The sequence below is a fragment of the Rhineura floridana genome, chromosome 22 (assembly GCF_030035675.1).
Source record: "Rhineura floridana isolate rRhiFlo1 chromosome 22, rRhiFlo1.hap2, whole genome shotgun sequence".
NCBI classification, from domain to species: Eukaryota; Metazoa; Chordata; class Lepidosauria; order Squamata; family Rhineuridae; genus Rhineura; species Rhineura floridana.
In genome coordinates, this window is record NC_084501.1 from 5,391,480 (window position 1) to 5,406,977 (window position 15,498).

At 44.7% G+C, this 15,498-nt stretch overlaps 1 protein-coding gene and 1 pseudogene across 10 annotated transcripts in view; one reads left to right on the plus strand and one right to left on the minus strand.

Moving 5' to 3' along the window:
• The window catches only part of PC (pyruvate carboxylase), a 328,935-nt gene that overhangs the window by 78,503 nt on the left and 234,934 nt on the right, over positions 1 to 15,498 (minus strand). The gene's annotated exons all lie outside the window — the stretch shown is intronic.
• LOC133374893 (rhomboid-related protein 2-like) lies at positions 5,652 to 6,591 on the plus strand (annotated as a pseudogene).

Consider the following 15,498-nt stretch of genomic DNA (forward strand, 5'->3'; position numbering starts at 1 on the left):
TTTACCAGTTCAGTTTTTCCCTCCTCCAAAATATCAACATTTAGATGTTTTGGCTTCCTTCCTCCATGCTTGGAGCTTAGATTATTTGAATGGAGGAGGGGTGGCAGACAGAGTTGTGCTGTGCTGTGAGTAAAATCAATAAAAGAACAATATATTCGAGGGAATATTCAAAGGAAACAAATTGGTGTTAGGGGAAAGCTGCTGAAGTTTGGAGCAAAGAGGATTGCTCCACGAAGATGGATAATATGTGGACCATTGAAAAATCCGGTGCTAAATCTGAAAGGATCCTGCCTCACAGAGCCACCAAAATCTGGACAGTGGAGGGAGATGGGTCAGGGCTTCTGATGATGCTCTGAAAATCTGTTGATGGGGAGGCAATCCTGAACAGGCAGCCTGGCCCAGATCATTTGTGGATCTGATGTACAAGGCGCTGGATAGTGTAACTCAGGCAAAACCCAAATTCCTGTCTCTAGCATCTTACAATCCAAATGTAGGCAGAGGAAGAGGCAGCTCAAGGAAAGCTCAATTCTGCTAGATATATAAGCTGGTCAAAGATTTAAAGTGAGAACCAGCCTCAAGAGGAGATGGTGAACTCTTTTGCCCATACAATTACTGCATGAAAGCATTAACCCCCTACAGAATATGGATGCTGGCTAAGGAAGCTGCTTTGTTCTTTATTAGGGATTTCAAAAGGACAAAAAAAATTGGCCAGATGAAACATTAATATGTAATTCCCCCTCTGTTCAGCTGGCCTAATTAATGAGTGAATAAGGAGCTTTTAAACCACCGTTTTGCCAGAGACCTGCGGCAGATCTGGGCTGCAACAGCAAGAATGGATGCAGTCCTCTGGAGATGGACCAGGAAAGGCTGCAGTGGTGATCAAGTCACAGTTCAGCCACAAATCCAAAGCACAGTAAGCCACACATTTGCCTCCCTGTCCTGACTGCAACAGCTCCCCCAAATGCTTTGACACCCAACATTAAACAACAAACAAGATACAGTACTAGAGTATAGAGATTCTCTTTATGCTCCTTCCCCAACTCACTTTATCCCTGACATCAGAAAATAAGACATGTTAAGATAAGCAGGTGACAGTTTTCTGTGCTACCTGTGACTGAATGCATTTCATTGCCTTTAGTACTGTAAATGGCCCTATAATTGATTGATGGACAGTAAACACATTTTAATAAAATGAAATAATGAGCCAGGTGGTCTAGTGGTTAGGGAAGCCTTTGCCAACCTGGTGCCCTCCAGGCGTTTTGGACTACAACTCCCATCAGGCCCAGCTAGCTTGGCCATGCATGCTGTGGCTGATGGGAGTGGCAGCCCCAAACATCTGGAAGGAACCAGAGGTGGGAAGGCTGGGCTGAGTTCGCCTCCCTCCTTTTGCAATGAAGCTCATGGAGTGACCTTTGGCCAGTCACTTTCTTTGAGGGGAAAAATGAGTAGGCATCATGCAGCAATTCCTGACTGTGGGCTTTCTCCATATAATGAATGAATGAGTTTATTGCAGTCATAGTCCAACATAAATATATACATCATTAAAAGGAGAACAAAAAAATTCAGTAAAAACAGCACAGGACAATCAAAGTCTCATTAAAACCGGGTCTACGTCAGCAGATTAACCATCAACTTAACAGAGTTCTTCTGCAATGGATAGCAGCGGAACAAAAACTAACTATCTTAGCTGATATCTGGGGGGGACTGGTCGGATGATAGAAAATCAACATTAAAAGCCTCATTTCTACCAGGGATGCTTTGTAAGATCGGAATAATTAGCTGGGATCTAAGGTTGCAGTAGAATAAACAGTGTAGTAACACGTGTTCCACCGATTCTACTGCCCCGTCACCACATGGACAGACCCTCTCGTCGTAAGGAATTTTTTTGCATCTGCCCTCCAGGAGTGCCGAGGGTAGGATGTTAAACCTGGCCAGTGTGAACGCTTTTCGAAATTTAGGAATAGTCAGAGTTGCTAGATAGTGGGCGGGTACAAATGGCCTTGCATTAAGTTTAGATTTTGTAACCAAAATCAGATGGCCTTGGAAATCAATATTGAGAATTCGTTGGAGAATATTCTCTTTAGCTTTTACATAACCGAGATTGAGAATCATGGGAGTGGAGAACCCTAAAGCTTAGTAGTTTAGCATTCATTGACTCTTTCCATTTAGACTGGAAAGCATCCGATAGGGTGTATGGGGCCAGACCCACTGGAGCAAACATTATCTTTAGCCATGATTTAATTCTGCACATCCAGATACGTGATTCTATTGTGGGGAGCCCAACCTCTAGGCGTAGAATATGGTTGGAGACACAGCATGGGATGTAAGGATCGTAGAAATTTGTTTTGAACTGTTTCAAAGGGGGCATACTCATCGTAGGCACAGACCTGTGCACCATACAGCAGCTGTGGGATGATTTTTGCCACAAAAACCTGTATAGCTGCCGGGAAGATATTGGCCCCCTTTATTGTAATAGACGGAGAGAAGCGCCTTCGTACTTCTTTGAGCATTGGCAATGGCAGCCTTTACTTGGAGTCACCACGCTCCCGTTGAATGGAAGGTCATCCCTAAATATCTAAAGGAGGCTACCTGATCAATTGAGCGCTCATTTGTCCGCCAGCGATGCTTTGGCCTCTTGTTAGAAAAGACTAAGACTTTCGACTTAATTGATTGTCAGAAATTCGGTTCTGCAATAATTGGCGAGAGCACTCAGCAAGCGCCTTTTTCTCCATATAGCAAACAGCAGCTTTAGGGGAGGGGATTTAAATCAGGAAAACAGTCGAGGAGAGAACCTCTATTTCTCTGCTTCATGAAATACACAAAATGGCATTTCAAAACACCACATATACACACACCATGTATGTAAAATACATAGAACAGAGAATGTTGATATTGCCAAGTGAAACGGGTGACTTTCTCCACGTGATGGAATTATAAAAGGGCAGGGGAATTCTGGAAAGTGCTTACTGACACAGACAAGAGAATTTTTACAACAACCAATACCTCTGGGTTCATTGTTATGCATGCTAAAATTTGTTGAGAATGTTAGGTCCGTAAATGTAAACAATCTGCTTTTATATGAGATAAATGCAATTCAATATAAACAAGTGTAAAATTATGCATATTGGAGCAAAAAATCTTAATTTCACATATACGCTCATGGGGTCTGAACTGGCAGTGACCGACCAGGAGAGAGACCTCAGGGTTGTAGTGGACAGCACAATGAAAATGTCGACCCAGTGTGCGGCAGCTGTGAAAAAGGCAAATTCCATGCTAGGGATCATTAGGAAAGGTATTGAAAATAAAACAGCCGATATCATAATGCCGTTGTATAAATCTATGGTGCGGCCGCATTTGGAATACTGTGTACAGTTCTGGTCGCCTCATCTCAAAAAGGATATTATAGAGTTGGAAAAGGTTCAGAAGAGGGCAACCAGAATGATCAAGGGGATGGAGCGACTCCATTACGAGGAAAGGTTGCAGCATTTGGGGCTTTTTAGTTTAGAGAAAAGGCGGGTCAGAGGAGACATGATAGAAGTGTATAAAATTATGCATGGCATTGAGAAAGTGGATAGAGAAAAGTTCTTCTCCCTCTCTCATAATACTAGAACTCGGGGACATTCAAAGAAGCTGAATGTTGGAAGATTCAGGACAGACAAAAGGAAGTACTTCTTTACTCAGCGCATAGTTAAACTATGGAATTTGCTCCCACAAGATGCAGTAATGGCCACCAGCTTGGACGGCTTTAAAAGAAGATTAGACCAATTCATGGAGGACAGGGCTATCAAAGGCTACTAGCCATGATGGCTGTGCTCTGCCACCCTAGTCAGAGGCAGCATGCTTCTGAAAACCAGTTGCCGGAAGCCTCAGGAGGGGAGAGTGTTCTTGCACTCGGGTCCTGCTTGCGGGCTTCCCCCAGGCACCTGGTTGGCCACTGTGAGAACAGGATGCTGGACTAGATGGGCCACTGGCCTGATCCAGCAGGCTCTTCTTATGTTCTTATGTTCTTATGGTTGGAACACAAAAGTGAGGATTATAAGCAAACAATACTTGGGAAATTACGGGGGTCTTTTTTGCGGGGGATTGTTATTTAGGGTTTGCATTCAAGAACCATGGCTTGTTTGTTTATAGAAGTATTTATACACTGCCCTCTCATAAAACACCAGCAATATAAAATATAGAAAACCATTAAAAGTAGCACAAAACAATCATTAAAATGACTGGTTGGGAATAGGGTTTTAGCTTAAGCAGCCATCAAGTGCCTTCTCCTTTCTTTCTTTCTCCCCCCTCCTGCCCCATCATCCAGCAGTTCCTCTTTCCCCTTCTCACTGCAAGCACAGCACAGAGACAAGGGGCGGAGATGATTGGAAATGAAGCTCAAAGAGCAAGAACCGAGGATGGCTCAGAATTATGGTATTATATAGAGATGAGGCTCTGTGTGTGTGGAGTGGCTTCTTCAGAGGCAGGATGGGTAATTATGGAGGACAGCTGAAAGAGAGAGTGGGTGCGTGAGTGTGTACTTGCAGCTAATAAAAACGTATGGACTGTGACAGCGGCATCATTTCTTTGGGGGACAGGTTTTCTTTTTTTATCTACAGCAGGCTTCGCCAGCCTGGCTGCCTTCCAGACTCCAACTCCCATCAGGCCCAGTCAGCACTTGGAGGTCTGGAGGGCAGCCAGGTTGGCAAAGACTGATCTCGGATGGCTAACATGCCAAGGAGAATAGCTTCAAAGAAGAAAATGTTGGTGAGTTCAGCTTTTCTCTAAGGCCTGTACAACGACTGGCCAGAATCCATCTGCGCATCTGAAGCTGCCTGCCAGGTCAGGCCACTGCCTTGCTGGTGTTTCTTCCACTTGCTGGTAGTGGCTCTCCAAGATCTCAGGCAGAGGGAGGCCATTCCCAAGCCTGTTTTCATCTGAGATCCCTTAAACTGGAGTTGCCTTCTGTGTGGAAATGATGTGCTCTGCAACTGAGCAATGGGCGAGGTACAGGCGCCCAGACCTACTTTGCAGCTGGGTCACTCACTGCAAGCTCCCTGCATTTCCAGCTCTCTAACCACTACATGTCACTCTCCTCCCTTGAATGGGACCCAGGAGTCTTGCCTCAGGCCAGCCTCTGCTCAAACTGCCAGACTCCACTTTCTCTCCCTGAGTGACAAAACGGTCCGTTTCCCTGCAGGCAGGGTCTGTTTTCTTGAACCAATTTTGTTTAATATGAAAAGTGCTATGTTGAATGCAGATCTGTGGCGCTCTCGCTCTCTCCTCTCCTCACCATTTATAAATCTTTGCCAATTATTTTCTTTGCCTTTTGCGCTCTGTTGCTATCTCCATCCACTGAGCCCAACACAAAGTTGACGTGGAGTGATACCTCCATGGCTCTGACACACGCACCACTATGGCAAGGCATCAGTAAGGGGCCACAGCTCAGCACCAAAAAATGGATGTTCCCCAATGGGGGTGGGTGGGTCATCTACCCTGCTTTGTATCAACAGCCTGGAGACTGCATCAGAGTTTCTAGAGCAGACAAGGAGGGGAAGCGCAGGGCCCCAAAACAACATGGGGGTGAATGGGACTCTTTGACCCAAACTACTTACTGAAAGTAGGGGGAACTGAGGCTTAGAAAGTAGTCATAATAACAATATAACTCTAACATGGAGCTTGAGCGACTGAACTTGGAGAGGGCTCCGGAGTCACAGGAGGAAGGTGAGAGCAGAAACCGTGCAGCTTGCAGTAACTACAGCAACATCCATGACACAGTTTCTAAATGGATGCTTCCAGAAGAGGCCAGGGCGACCCGCCTTGAAAGAGCCAACTGCATCTTTGCCATCAGTGCAGCTGAGCTGGCTGTGTTCATTTATTATGCTGCTTCGAAACCCCAGAAACAGTGGATCGCTCTAGACAACCAAAGCTGGGAAAGCCCTCTTATTGACAGGCCTGACAAAAGGCAGCAAGCCTGGAGATTCTTGTCTTACACGCTTGAGCATGCTGGCATTGAAACCTTTTCCTGCAGCTTCTTTTCGGGATTCCCTTAGAAATGGGTCATAGAGTTGGATTGGTTTATATTTCAAGAGTGACTGGAGGTTCCTTGGCCTGCTCAGTTTATGATCCCCACCAGGGTCTGGTAGCAGCATCCGGAGGACTCTATGCTGTTATTGGAGGATACTTTGTGAACGTTATAGTGAACTTCCAAGAAATGATTCCGTTGTTTGGAGTCGCCAGATTCATCTTCCTAATAGCTTTTCTGCTCAAAATACTGCCCATGGGCAAGTCGCCTCTGACAGAAGACCTGCTAGCAGATTGGAGGCTAATTCTCAAGTTCTTCCCACTTGCTTTCTAGTAAACTGAAGTTGAATCCTGGCAAGTTGGAGGATGGCACTTTCTGGATGGGGTGGCACTCCCCCTGGAGGAACATTTGGGACAGATGTAGGATTTGCTTTGTACAGAAGATTTCTTCCTCCTGTGGATGGGCCTGGGATATTCCTCCTTCCTTCAGCGTCTGAATGCCGCAGCTCTTCTCACTGGTATATTTGGGACTGTTCCCGGGTGTTTTGCCTGCAGCCTTCTCATTCTTTTTCCTCTTTGGCGCATTAAGCAGAATTAAGCAAGGTCTGTGCTGGGGCCACTCTTCTTTGGCAGATCTGTAAGGAGCTTCAACTAACATGGGAAGGAAAGCTGAGGGACGCTTTGCGTGATCCAGGTTGCAGAAGAAAGTCGGCGTATGAGAAGACCTGAGCTACTGCTCAGTGATAATGCGTGGAAAGATAGAACTGAACTTCCTTGGTAAGTCTATGGTTGAGCACCTGTAGTCTATGCAGCCCCACACAGGGAAGGTGCATTTGATCTTGCCTCATTTGCCTTTGTAACATGTATACATTTTAAATTGTTTTAAATTGTGTTTTAAAAAATGAGTTTTTAAATTTGTATATTTGTTTTTAATGTTTTTAGTTATTGTAAACCGCCCAGAGAGCTTCAGCTATGGGGCGGTATATAAATACAATAAATAAATAAATAAATAAGTAAATAAACAAACAAACAAACATAAAGTGCTGCACTGCTAGATCAGACCATCAGTTTGCCTTCTCAGCAGCCAGCCAAGTGCCTCTAGAAAGTGCACTATCTGTCAATTTCAGTTATCTCAATTCTTCATTTTTCCAGTCTTCTGTTCTCCACATTTCTGCAGCAATTTGCAATTTTTTTAAAAAAAATCATGAACATTTATTAACGTTGTTTAGCATTTTAATGTGAACTTCTCCTAATAAACACATTTTTGTAAGCAATTTCTCCTAATATAATACATTTTTGTATGCTATTTTCACCATATTCATTTTTACGCACACTTTCCTCTAATACAGGCATACCCCACTTTAACGTACGCAATGGGACCGGAGAGTGTACTTTAAGTGAAAATGTACTTGAAGTGAAGCAATTGTCTTCACTGGTACTGCACGCAATCACCACTAGATGGCAGCGGCGTCATGCCAATAAAGTGTCCATCGTTGCGAAGCGCGCGTATTTTAAGCGGGGTGTGGTGGAGGAGGGAGCATGCACTTTATAGCGAGGCTACTTTAAGTGAAGCTACTTTAAGCGGGGTATGCCTGTATATGCAACTGGAAACATTGTCTAGCTGGCGAACTGTGTAGCAAAATTTGAATAAGTGCAAATTTCAAAGGATTTCTGTGTTTCAGTCTCATATTGTTTCAGAAACTGCACATTCAGCACATTCAGCTTTAAATGTGAACTGAACTGAATTTCTCCCTCAACCCTAGCCAGCAAGTGCCTGTTGGTGTTCAGATTGCCTCTGAACATGGACATTGCATTTGTTGTTGTTGCTGTTATTTCCATTTATAGACCGCTTACTATCAAAAAGATCTCAAAGCGGTTTACAAAAGAATACACAAGGTACAATAAAAAAAACATACCAAATTAATTTACAAAACAAAATAAACAAACAATATCCATATACGTAAACACAGTATAAAAGTCAGAATTCACCAAGGGAAGCCTGTAAGCTGCCCTCCCTGCTCTGTGAAAGTGTCAGAAAACTGAAATGATGTTGAACATGGAGGAGGGCGACACGCAGGTAAAAGGTCATTGCTCCCCTGGTGCGGCTTGCCGCCATTTCTCTTGCCATTTGTTGACAGAGCTTCCTCTCTATGGATTCATCCAACCCTTCTCTTTTAAAGCCGTCCAAGTTAGCCGCAACTAACAAGCTTCCCTCTTCGTTATCCACCATCTTCTGCAAAGTGCAGCTGCAGTGAAGCATTGGTGGTGTGCTTTTGGAGATGTTCTTGGCTACCCGGGGCAACAGTGAGGCCTGGCTTGGCTAAATGGTCTAATCCAGCAATCTTGCATGAACATAGGAAACTGCCTTATACTGCCAGTGATCCATTAAGTTCCGACTTATAGGGAGGCCCGGAGTGTGGTGACAAGATCTAGGGCCTTCTCAGTGGTGGCCCCCGAATTGTGGAACAGTCTCCCCGAGGAGGTGCGCTTGGCGCCGACATTGTTATCCTTTCGGCGCCAAGTTAAAACCTTCCTCTTCTCTGAGGCATTTTAATTTAAGTTATTTAGTTTTAAATGCGTTGTAACTGTTCTTAGATTGTTTTTTATATGCTTGTTGTATTATATTGTGTGATTTTATTGTATTTCTGTTGTTCACCGCCCAGAGAGCTCTTGCTAGTCGGGCGGTATAAAAGTCTAATAAATAATAATAATAATAATAATAAATTAACACGGTATTGCCAGCTGAACTGGCAGTGGCTCCCCAGAGGTTCACCCAGGATTCTCCTCCAGCCCTACCTGGAGATGCCACGGATTGAACATGGGACCTTCTGCACGCAAGGCTCTACCACTGAGCTATGATCGACTACATGCTCTACAATCTTTTGCAACACACTCACTGCTTCCACAGCAGAGAAACTTTTCCAAGTTTCCTTTAAGGAAATATTCAAAAAGTTCTAGATTTGCCATGTTCTCTGGTTCCCAACCCTGCTCCTGTGTCTTCGTGTGCAGCACGACACATAGGAAACATGGCAAGCGACATTTTTCCTGGCATGGAGATAAATAATGGGGGAAAGTTTCACGTGCCAAATTTCTTTGGGCCCAGGGTGTTGTTAAAGGCGCAGGAGCAGGGCCAGGGGCAAAAGGTGGCAACCCATTGCCTCCTCCACCCCACCTCTCTGATCTTCATCTCATCATGCTGTGAATACAAAGAGGCGCATTCTGCAGTTGCTCTCTTTGCGTGTCCCCTTGTTATGCTAATAAAGCACCATCGATCATCACTGAGATGTGGTTGGCTACAACTGTCTGGCCAATTAGCACTAAATTATGGCTTCCTGCTATGCCAATATGTTTTCATATCTGGGCTATCCCATCCCATGTTCCCGATCATCTGTCATCAGTGTTCCATCGTGACAGCTGTGTGTCGCTTTCCCATACGTCCGGGGAGAATTGATTTGCTCCTCCCATGCTCCTCAGGATAGGCAGGGTACAGCTACAGAAACAAGCTGAATTAAAGTGAGGGGAGCAGATCCGGTTGTCACCCCTTTCCCCCCCCCTGATTTCCTGAGCTCTACCTTGCTTCCAAGTCCTGGGTTCATTTACTTTGGATGGCTCCAGAGAGAAACACAATTTACCCTGTAGTGTAAGGTCTTTTCAAAATATATATCTGGAAGAAGCACAGCACTTGGAGAGTGCTAAAAGTATTGTGGCAATATTTACACCAGCTTTCCCAGTGTGATGCTCTTCAGAAGCTTTGGACCACAACTCCCATCAGCCCCAGCCAGCATGGCCATTTTAGACCACAACTCCCATGAACCCCAGTCAGCACACCCATGCTGCGTGGCACTGATGGGAGTTCTAGTCCACAGTATCTGGAGGGCACCAAGTTGGTGAAAGTTGCTTTACCCTCTCCCTGTAAGATAGGCCAGTATCATTACTATCCCTATGGCATGGGCTTGGGCTTGGGCCTGGGTTGAGGCTTGGACTTCCCTAGCAATTTCTTGGCCAAAATGAGCTTCAAAGCATTTCCTTATCTGTTACGCTTGAAGGTGGGCACCTTGAGTGGTGGGATTTGAGTACTCTTAAAGGACAGCAGAGTGGTAGACAGACAAATCTGAGGCACAACCTATCAGGAATTTTTCTTGTGCAAGCCCTACTGAAATAAACTGCCTTCCTGGACCCCTGCATCCCATAGTAGTCAGTGAAATGCCCCAATGGGAGACCCACATACAGGTCATGAAAGTGACAGCTCTCCTGTCCTCAGCATCTGGGATTCCAAGATCTACTGCCCCGAACATTGATGCTCCAGTTTTGATAAATCCATTCTCCCTAAATTGACAGAACATAAGAACACAAGAAGAGACTGGCTACTAGATCAGGCCAAAGGCTGATCCAATCCAGTATCCTGTTCTCACAATGGCCAGCCAGGTGCCTCTGGGATGCCCACAACCTGAGTGCTACCCCACTTGTGACTCCCAGCAACTGGCATTCACAGGCAACTGCCTCCCACAGTGGAAGGAGAACATAGCCACTGTGATAGCCTTTGATAGCCTTACCCTCCACAAATTTCTCTAATCCTTTTAAAGTCATCCAAGCTGGTGGCTGAAACAATCCTGTCTGCCCCTAATTGATAGATCAATTCTCCCTCAATTTTAGGGAGTGTCTATTAATGCCGCCCTGAGCTCCTTCTGGGAGGAAGGGCAGGATATTAATTAATTAATGGCTTGAATCTCCATTTTCTCATCCCCAGATGCTGCTAAGTTGTTGTTTTTAATTACATTTATATTATCACTGTATATATTACTACAAACATGGGATCTATCAGATCCACAAGTCACCTTGAACTATGAAGGAGGCAGGTTATAAAACACCAAGAAACATTTACTTATTTATCTGATTTGTTTTCAGCAAATACAAAAGGGATTGCAAAAACAAGTTTTGACCTAAATGAATATGTCCACAGTGCTGCTTCTACTAATAAATAAAATATGTCTGTTTATTTGCCAGATCTTGGGACATTCAGTCTAATTAGACATTACCTTTTTGTTTAGACATTTGGATGAAGCAAATGTGTGTTACAGAAACCATGGACTGCAGCAGAAATACTGATGGCAAGTAAACGATGTGAACATAAAACTCTGGCGCTTGGTGTAAGAACAACTAAAGCTGCCTTCAATAACGTCTTAAGAACATAAGAGCTGCAGCCTTGAAGGACTACGCCAAAGGTCGCAGCATCCCACAGCAGCCAACCACAGGGCTGGAAGGAAACAGCGACTGATGCTCTCTGCCATTCTGCCCCTGAACATGGAAGTTCCACTGAGCCAATGGGAGGTAGCTTACAAAGAAATGAAATGAAAAGAAAAAGGCTGTAGCTGGATCCCCCCTGCAACTTTACGAATGTGTCTAATCCCCTTTTAAAGTCTAAGCCAGTGGCTGTAATCTTGTGGCAGTGAATCCTGTAATTATGTACTGTGTGAGGAAGGATTTCCTTTCATCTACCCTGAATCTCCTGCCAATCAATTTCACTGGGTGACCCAGAGTTTTGAGCAAGGCAGAAAAATTCCTCTCTACCCACTTTCTCTCACAGATGCATAAATAAAACTCTGCTCTGCCACCCCCTGAGCTGCCTTTTCTCCAAAGTAAAAATGCCACAGACAATCAGGCCATTGATCCAACCAGCCTGATTGCCTCATGCTCTGGTGGGCAGCGGCCTCTGCCAAGACTCTTTCCATCTGATGAACCAGCACCTTTTTAACTAGAGATGCATTTTGCATAATGTGCTTCGCTTGATGTTGTTTGTACTGCTTTGGTTTTAATTGAGAGTTTGTACACTGCATCAATATGTATTTTATATGGGTTTGAGTGTAGAAAAGAAAAGAATAAATCCTAGAGATGTCGTGGGTTGATTCTGGAACCTTTGGTGAGTTACAGTCCCCCGCTTCCTAGCTATACAAGACAGAAATTATCTAAAATCACAAAACTGAAGGAATCGGTGAGCAGCAAAGAGTGCCTTGGCAGATGAAGTAGTAAATTAATAAGTTCAAAAGCCCAGAACATAGGAATTTGCCGTATACTCCATCAGACCATGTGGTCATCTAGCTCAATATTGTCTACACTGACTGGCAGCGGCTCTCCAGGATTTCAGGCAGGGGTTTCCAGTCCACCTGGAGATGCCAGGGATTTAACCTGGGACCTTCCATGTGCAAAACAGATGCTCTTCCACCGAGGTACATTCCCCAAATGTCTAGCAACGGCAAAGAAATTCACCCCAGTCCTATGCCACGTAATTGATCAGGCCACTGCAGCTTCTTCTAATGCAGAATTCCTCAGTCTGGCAGCAACAACCCGTCACTGAAAAATACGGCATAGATTTTCTTCAGAGTGGCGCAGATCATGGGTCAGGTCAGGGCGTGTCTGTGGGCTTCACAGAGAAGGAGCTTAGAAAAGGGGGAGGACTGTTTCTTTTCTTCACCTTCGACTAGATCATCTGTCTTTAAAGGCTCTCTGCTTAAAAAAAAAAAAAGACAGGGAAAAAGGAGGTAGTGGCGATAAGAGCTGAGACATTCATGTGATAAACGCCCCCCTCTGCATGTCAGAAGCAAACGGCTCTAGCAACAGCCTTGAGGCAGCCTTTCCCTTTGATTGGGGGAGGTGGATCTGCCAGCCATTGGTAAAAAGACACCTGATTTTTTTGTGAGGGAGGAGAGAGTGGAGGCTGCTGCATGGCGGATAAAACAAAACACAAGCCCAAACTGACTGCGTCTCAGCATGTTTAAAGAAGCCTACCAAAAGGGTTAGAGGACTCGATGGCCTTATAGGCCCCTTCCAACTCTACTATTCTATGATTCTATGAAATGCCTTCTTCCAAACTTCCTTCCTTTTGCAGATTTCCTTTATAAAAGGGGCCATACAATATTTCTCCTCTTCTGTTCTTTCTATTACATCTCTCTCTCCCCACCCTCCTGCCCTCCCGCCCTCCCTAATGACAAGCAGTTGGCCCCATGATTGCCTTGAGACCAGGCCACTGCAACATGCACCTGCACTGGGGTGGAGGAGGGGCACGCATGGGTGGCGGCGGGGACGGGGGGAGGAGGATTGTCTCTTGTGATGCTTGGGAAGCTGTGGCTAGTGCTAGATACAGCAACTTGGCTCCCAGCTGAGGTGGCTGTGGCGAAGGACATGTGAGCATCTGCCTTGCATGTGGAAGGCCCCAGGTTCAATCCCCAGCATCTCCAGATGGGAATGTCCTCTGTCGGCAACCCTAGAGAGCTGCTGCCAGTGACTGTAGGCAATATTTAGCTAGATGGACAGCTTGCTATATTTCTGTGTGGAGTTGCCTTCAGGATCTGCAGCTTAATTCCTAAAATGAGAACCAGTGGACCTCAGGACAGTGGACAAATGACAGGGAACAAACTGAGGAAGAACCCGCTTGCTAGACAAGCCACCTACAAATCTCCATGCACTTGCAGAACTCTTCCCCCCCGCGTTTCACCTTCAGTGTCATTCAAATATGGCGGGAGATATTTTTTTAATCCAGAGCCTGTACTGAACACCCTCATTAGTGCTTCCTCACTAGCCTTGGGGGAGGTTTCAAGTGGGGTGCTGCAGGGATCTGACCTGGGCCCCATACTCTGAATTAGATGAAGGGATAGGGGGAATCCTTAGCAAATTTGCAAATAACATAAAACTAGCATCTCAGAACTAATATCCCACCATCCATCAATGAGAAGGAGTGTGGATGGGAGGACCTTGAAAAACAAGTCAAAACTAACATGAAATGCAAAAAAAAAGGTGGAGGGAGGATCAAAAGCACAGATATAGGATGGGGGGATACCTAGCTTGGCAGTTGTATAAATGAAAAGGATCTTGAATTGAATTTATTTTAATTCGGTCCAAGACCAGCAATAAAGGATCTTGAGATTTTAATAGGTGAGTCATCAATAAGATGCAGCAGCAAAAAAGGCTAATATGATGTTAGGCTACATTAATAGAACCAAAGTTTCCAAGACATGAGAAGTAAGAGTTCCATATTACTCTGCACAGGTCAGACTTCATCTGGCATCCTGTGTCCAGTTCTGAGCACTTTATTTTAAGAAGGATATAGACACACTGGAATGGATTCGGAAGAGGGTAACAAAGAGGACATCTGCCTAGGAGGCATCTTCCTAGCTTGCCACATTGTGTTCCCATCTCTCCCTCTCTTCTATAATGGATGACATGTTGTGTACATGTTGTGATGTGTGGATGCATGCACAGATGTTGTAGTCACATGGTACACCACATTTTTATGTAGAAATGCAAATGATTAAGAAGTATATAAATGTTTAAAATAAATAAACAAAAATGGTGATGGAAAGGCAATTTTATTTCCACATCACAAATTCCACCTCTGAGATCAAGTGTTGGAAACAGGTCCCTGATAAGGAAGGATGGAGGAGAGACGCCGTTCAGTTCACACGGTAATGAAACTCTACCCTAATTCACACTTCCTGAAAGTACATGCAAACTGAAATGCATTTGTCCTGCAAAATCTGCACTTCTCAGAATTATGCAATGCAGTTTACTCACCTTCAAAATGTGTATAAAAATGTATGTGTTAGTGAAAGAACATACAAAAGTGCATTATATTAAGAGAAATTGGTTCCAAATATGTGTATATTGGGCAAGATTGCATACAAAAACGTGCCTATTAGGAGAAATGCATCCTAAAATGTTGACAAATTTTCATGAGGCCTTTTAAAAAATAAATAAATGGCAAACTGATGAGGAAATGTTGTGAAATGAATCTGAGATGTTGTCCAACCCAACTGACAAGGCTCATCTCAAATTTCTACGTCTTGCTGTTGTTCCAGATCCTGGAGGCGGGCTTCCAAATCCTCCCACCTTGAATTGCATGCAAAACATCTGTGCAGGCCGACACACGCACACATATACAACCGAATGCTATCAGTGACCCTTCTAGTTCTGCCATCTTCCCCTCCCCTATTTCTGCGGTATTATCACTTTTTATAGCAACTGGGTGAGGCAGCAGCAAGAGAGTGTAAATTTCAAAAGACAGTTTCCCTTTCTGCCTGGAAGGCACCGGAGCGCAGCCAGGATGACTGTCTGCGAATGCTGCTTGGGCGACTGCCAGCGCCAGAAAAATCTTTGGCACTGCAGTGGCTCAGACAGGGAGAGGAAAATGATTTATATGTGGGAGGGAAGGAAGGTCAAGCAACACTCCAGTCCTCAGCTAGTGGTTTTGGTAGTATTGGGAAAACAGAGGCTGGGAGAAGAGAGGCAATGTGTGTGTGTGTGTGTGTGTGTGTGTGTGTGTGTGTGTGTGTGTGTGTGTGTGTGTGTGTGTGTGTGTGTGTGTGACATATTGCTCAAGTGGTGGTTTGCTCTGATAAAACTCAGCCCTAATTTATAAGCAGGGAAGGCTGCAGAGCACTACATGGAAGACTTGCACAACTGGAATGCGTCTAGATCTCATGATGGGCCCAGAACCATTTGGAC